Raw genomic sequence first — 6,385 nt, 5'->3', positions numbered from 1 at the left:
CGTTGTGCCCTGTGCAGCTCTTTGAGACACTTGTGATTTAGGGCTATATAAGTAAAAAAATGATTGATTCATTCATAGAGACAAGAGCTATAGCGATGCATGCTTGGTTATGGTTTGAATTCATATCCAACAGTTGTGAGAACGACTTTTTATCTCCAATATCAGCTGCTGAGGTTCATTTTTTAATGTTTTCTGCTGGATGTGTTCCTCCGGATTTCTTCAATGAAAATAATAATAATAATAATAATGGATTAGATTTATATCGCGCTTTTCTATTGTTAGATACTCAAAGCGCTCACAGTGATGTGGGAACCCATCATTCATTCACACCTGGTGGTGGTAAGCTACACTAGTAGCCACAGCTGCCCTGGGGTAGACTGACGGAAGCGTGGCTGCCAGTTTGCGCCTACGGCCCCTCCGACCACCACCAATCATTCATTCATCATTCATTCACCAGTGTGAGCGGCACCTGGGGCAAAGGGTGAAGTGTCCTGCCCAAGGACACAACGGCAGCGATTTGGATGTCCATAGGTGGGAAGCGAACCTGCAACCCTCAGGTTTTTGGCACGGCCGCTCTACCCACTACGCCATGCCGCCTTGGCTCAAAAAAGGCTGAAGAACACTGATATACAGTTTACTACTCAGGACCTTCGTACTGTGAGGCAGACACACTAATCCCTCTGCCACCATGAAGCCCACTACACTACATACATACATACGTAAATAAATAAATAAATAAATAAATAAATAAATACATACATACATACATACATACATACATACATACATACATACATACATACATACATACATACATACATACATACATACACACACACACACATACATACATACATTACATACATACATACATACATACATACATACATACATACATACATACATACATACATACATACATACATACATACATACATACATACATACATACATACATACATACATACATACATACATGGCAGAGGGGTTAGTGCGTCTGCCTCACAGTACGAAGGTCCTGAGTAGTCTGGGGTTCAATCCCGGGCTTGGGATCTTTCCGTGTGGAGTTTGCATGTTCTCCCCGTGAATGCGTGGGTTCCCTCCGGGTACTCCGGCTTCCGCCCACTTCCAAAGACATGCACCTGGGGATGTTGTAAGCACAATACCAATGGGCGCAATGTCAAATCAAATCAAATGTTCATTGGATTCATCACTATACAGTGTACATCCACGACTAAACTACTACCACAACTTGGTTTACTATTTATAAAATATAATAATGTAGGGTTACCTGGAACTTGAAATAGGCCACACGGCCTGAATCTACACTTCCCTCGCTAAACACCTTCGTTTCCTCATAAATAGGCCTTGATCCCATCTACGCAGTGTAGGGAGACTGTTTTGCTGTTAGATCACGTCCAAATATGCAAAGTGCGCGAGATTGGTGAAATGCTTACAACAGGGATAGGTTGATTGGCAACACTAAATGGTCCCTAGTGTGTAAATGTGAGTGTGAATGTTGTCTGCCTATCTGTTTTGGCCCTGTGATGACGTTGCGACTTGTCCAAGGTGTACCCCACCTTCCGCCCGATTGTAGCTGAGATAGGCACTAGCGCCCCCGCGACCCTAAAGGGAATAAGCGGTAGAAAATGGATGGATGGATATATAGTGTATCAACCTGTTGTTAACGCAGCGTCCCAGCATAGTACAATGCAGTATTTGTACAACAGCAGCCCCTAGTGGCCGTTCTGGTGAACTCCGCAGCTAGCTAGCTACAATTTAGCTTCCTTGTCCACAATCGAGATTTAGCATTTTAACCCAAACACGAGTGCGAAACATGCAAAGTGTAACACTCAAACGGACCTGCGGCCACTGAAGCATAACTCACGCACCACAGGGGGACGTTCGTCCACGCTGCAGGGCTTCTCCTCGTAAGTTTGTGTCCCAAAATACATCGCGTTGGTGTCGGAAAACGCCTGCTAACGGGCAGATAACCCGCTAGCATGGCTCGTGCTACCGCAATCTTTTTACTGGACTCCTGTGGCTGTTAAGCATGAATGGGGAATCAAATGCCAGCGTCGACTGCCTTACTTTGACTACTTTTCATGACATGGTCGCAGTGTATTCATTTTATTTGGTCGAGTGACAGGTGCCAACCAGTGCTAGCGCAAGCAGTAGGACGCTAATTAGCAGTTAGCATTAGCTGCAGCATCTCTGCTAGCCGGTTAGCTCAATGCTAAGCATCGCCACTACTGTACAATGAACAACATGTTTTAATTCAATGAAAACCTCCAATGTTCTCTTTTATTCAGGAGGGAAACATGTCGGGGGTTAAAAGGAAAATAGAGGACGGCGATCCTGACTATGAGGATGTTGCATTAATCCAAAATAGTAAGCGAAACAAAGCGGCTGAATTAAGTGGTAAGTCAGTGGATTGAATCCAACACTGTGCACCTGTGATGTTGTTTACTTGTATGCAATATTTCCCTTGAACAGCCCGAGATGCAGCAGTGCAGAAGATAGAAGCCATCATCACCAAGCAGTTCTCCTTGGAGATGAAGAACAAAGAACATGAGATAGATATTATCAGCCAGGTAAAGCAGTGTTTTTCAACCACTGTGCCGTGGCACACACTAGTGCCGTGACATACAGTCTGGTGTGCCGTGGGAGATGATCTAATTTCACCTATATGGGTTAAAAATATTTTTTGCATACCAGTAATTATAGTTTGTAAATGATGTGTCGGTGCTGTCTAGAGCTGGGCAGAGTAACCGTGTAATACTCTTCCATATCAAGAGGTGGCAGCTGGTAGCTAATTGCTTTGTAGATGTCGGAAACAGCGGGAGGCAGCATGCAGGTAAAAATATGCTTAAACCAAAAATAAACAAAAGATGAGTGCCCCTAAGAAAACTAAAACTGAACTGGCTACAAAGTAAACAAAAAGAGAATGCTGGACGACAGCAAAGACTTACTGTGGAGCAAAGACAATGTTCATCCGAACATGACATGACAATCAACAATGTACCCACAAAGAAGGATAAAAACAACTTAAATAGTCTTGATTGCTAAAAGAAAGTAGTTGCGGGGAATAGCGCTCAAAGGAAGACATTAAACTGCTACAGGAAAATACCAAAAAAAGAGGAAAAGCCACCAAAATAAGAGCACAAGATAAAATACCAAAAAAAGAGAAAGAGCCACAAAAATAGGACCGCACGACAAGAAGTAAAACACTACACACAGGAAACAGCAAAAAAGTGAAAATAAGTCAGGGTGTGATGCGACAGGTGGTGACAGCACACCTACTTTGAGACAAGACTTATAGTGATGCATGCTTGGTTATGCTTTAAAGTCATATCCAACAATTGCGACAACGACTTTTTACTGTCAACTGAGTTTCGTTTTTTTAATGATTTCTGTTGGTGGTGTGCCTCCGCATTTTTTTCAACACAAAATGTGCCTCGGCCCAAAAAAAATTGAAAAACACTGACAAAAACCATATACCGTATTTCCTTGAATTGCCTCCGGGGCGCTAATTAATTTAAAACCTCTTCTCACTCCTGCGCTTACCAAAGGCGTGCGGTAAAAGTAAGCATGCGCTAATTATTTTAAAACCTTTTCTCACTCCGGCACTTACCAAAGGCATGCAGTAAAAATGCGAGTGTGATGTGAGCTTGGACATTAAATCCTACTGAATAGCTCTTAATCTTCTTCCCTTTATGCGATTTCAAATTACCGGTATTGAAATCAGCCTCCTCCATTTTGAAAATGATAACAGGGGAAGTGTCACTTGTGACGTCACAAGTTTGACCAGGCGGTAATACTAAGCATGCGCTAATTATTTTGCGAAGAGAGTTTGACCCGGCAGTAATTCAAGGCAGGCGTATGCTATAAGCCTTGCGGCAATTCAAGGAAATACGGTTGTCCATCTTGTTGCATTTGGGAAATGTTCATAGAAATCTTATTAAAGGGGAACTGGACTTTTTTATTTGGAATTCGTCCATCGTTCACAATCTTGAGAGACAAGGAGACGAAAGTATTTTTCTTTACTCATTCGTCTAGTGCAGTGTTTCTCAAATGGGAGTACACGTACCCCTGGGGGTACTTGAAGGTATGCCGAGGGGTACGTGAGATTTTAAGAAAATATTCTAAAAATAGCAACAATTCAAAAATCTTTTATAAATATATTTATTGAATAATATTTTAACAAAATATGAATGTAAGTTCATAAACTGTGAAAAGAAATGCAACAATGTAATATTCAGTGTTGACAGCTAGATTTTTTGTGGACATGTTCCATAAATATTGATGTTAAAGATTTCCTTTTTTGTGAAAAAATGTTTAGAATTAAGTTCATGAATCCAGATGGATTTCTATTACAATCCCCAAAGAGGCACTTTAAGTTGATGATTACTTCTATGTGTAGGAATCTTTATTTATAATTGAATCACTCATTTATTTTTCAACAAGTTTTTAGTTATTTTGATATCTTTTTTTCCAAATATTTCAAGTAAGAACACTACAAATGAGCAATATTTTGCACTGTTATACAATTTAATAAATCAGAAACCGATGACATAATGCTTTATTTTACTTCTTTAGCTCTTTTTTTCAACCAAAAATGTTTTGATCTGATTAGGGGGTACTTGATTTAAAAAAATGTTCACAGGGGGTACATCCCTATAAGGAGTTTGAGAAACTCTGGCCTAGTGGGTAGAGTGTCCCCCCTGATATCGGTACGTTGTGAGTTCAAATCCCGGCTGAGTCATACCAAAGACTATAAAAATGGGACCCATTACCTCCCTGCTTGGCACTCAGCATTAAGGGTTGGAATTGGGGGTTAAATCACCACTGCTGCCTACTGCTCCTCTCACCTCCCAGGGGGTGATCAAGGGTGATGGGTCAAATGCAGAGAATAATTTCGCCACAGCTAGTGTGTGTGTGGCAATCATTTGTACTTTAACTTTTTAACTTTAAAGCATTCTAACTTGTAATTAGACGTAAATACATTCAGCTTACAAAGGAGTAAATAGGAGGTCCTCTTTAAGTGCTCCAAGTCAGTGTTTTTCAACCTTTTCTGAGCCGATGCACATTTTTTTTCATCTAAAAAAATCCAGAGGCACACCACCAGCAGAAAACAATAAAAAATTTAACTCAGCGGTCGATATTGACAGTATAAAGTTGTTCTCGCAATTGTTGGATATGAATTCAAACCATAACTAAGCGTTGATTGATTGATTAATTGATTGATTGAGACTTTTTTAGGGCTGGGCGATATTGCCTTTTTTCAATATCGCAGTATTTTTAGGCCATATCGCAATATACGATATATATTACGATATTTTGCCTTGGCCTTGAATGAACAGTTGATGCATATAATCACAGCAGTATGATGATTCTATGTGTCTACATTAAAACATTCTTCTTCATACTGCATTAATATATGCTACTTTTAAACTTTCATGCAGAGAGGGAAATCACAACTAAGTCAATTTACCGGTCGATCTACGTTCCCATCCTCACCTATGGTCATGAGCTTTGGGTCACGACCGAAAGGATAAGATCACGGGTACAAGCGGCCGAAATGAGTTTCCTCCGCCGTGTGGCGGGGCTCTCCCTTAGAGATAGGGTGAGAAGCTCTGTCATCCGGGAGGAACTCAAAGAAAAGCCGCTGCTCCTCCACATCGAGAGGAGCCAGATGAGGTGGTTCGGGCATCTGGTCAGGATGCCACCCGAACGCCTCCCGAGGGAGGTGTTTAGGGCACGTCCAACCGGTAGGAGGCCACGGGGAAGACCCAGGACACAGGCTGGGGAGAGGGAAGTCTGGGCTTCCCTGCTTAGGCTGCTGCCCCCGCGACCCGACGTCGGATAAGCGGAAGAAGATCGATGGATGGATGGCCCGTGAGCTTTGATCCCACAGGCGGTACTGCATCAAAAATCGACATGATTGTATAAAGGATATCACCACATTGACTCAGGAATCCTTCAGAAAGCCACTCTCAGTAACGGCAGTTGGTCGCTATATCTGTAAGTGCAAATTAAAACTACTATTCAAAGCAAAAGCCACACCCAGAAATGCCCCCGGCTTCCCTTGGCCCGAGCTCATCTGAGATAGACTGATGCAAAGTGACCCCGGACTGTTGAACAACTTAAGCTGTACATCAAGCAAGAATGGGAAATAATTCAACCTGAAAAGCTTCAAAAATTGGTATTTATTTATTTATTTATTTCGGCAACAACAAAAAAAGAAAAGAAAAAAAAAAACACTCATTTGAGCAATGATTGAGCCGAAAGGGTGTAGGTTGAAGCAGCGCTTATATAAACCTACCCCATCACAACAAGAACAAGGTTCAAAATATATAAAATCTAAAACATGCTTCACTTATAT

The 6,385-nt window shown here is 41.5% G+C and overlaps 1 long non-coding RNA gene across 1 annotated transcript; it reads left to right on the top strand.

Annotated features, from left to right (window-relative positions):
- Positions 1-1,183: 1,183 nt before the first annotated feature.
- Positions 1,184-4,145, top strand: LOC133568936 (uncharacterized). The gene is made up of 3 exons (XR_009809701.1): positions 1,184-1,931; positions 2,313-2,421; positions 2,497-4,145. It is a non-coding gene; the product is annotated as an uncharacterized LOC133568936 (long non-coding RNA).
- Positions 4,146-6,385: the final 2,240 nt, after the last annotated feature.

The sequence above is a fragment of the Nerophis ophidion genome, linkage group LG14, assembly GCF_033978795.1.
Source record: "Nerophis ophidion isolate RoL-2023_Sa linkage group LG14, RoL_Noph_v1.0, whole genome shotgun sequence".
NCBI lineage: Eukaryota > Metazoa > Chordata > Actinopteri > Syngnathiformes > Syngnathidae > Nerophis > Nerophis ophidion.
This window is presented reverse-complemented; position numbering and strand designations above follow the sequence as displayed.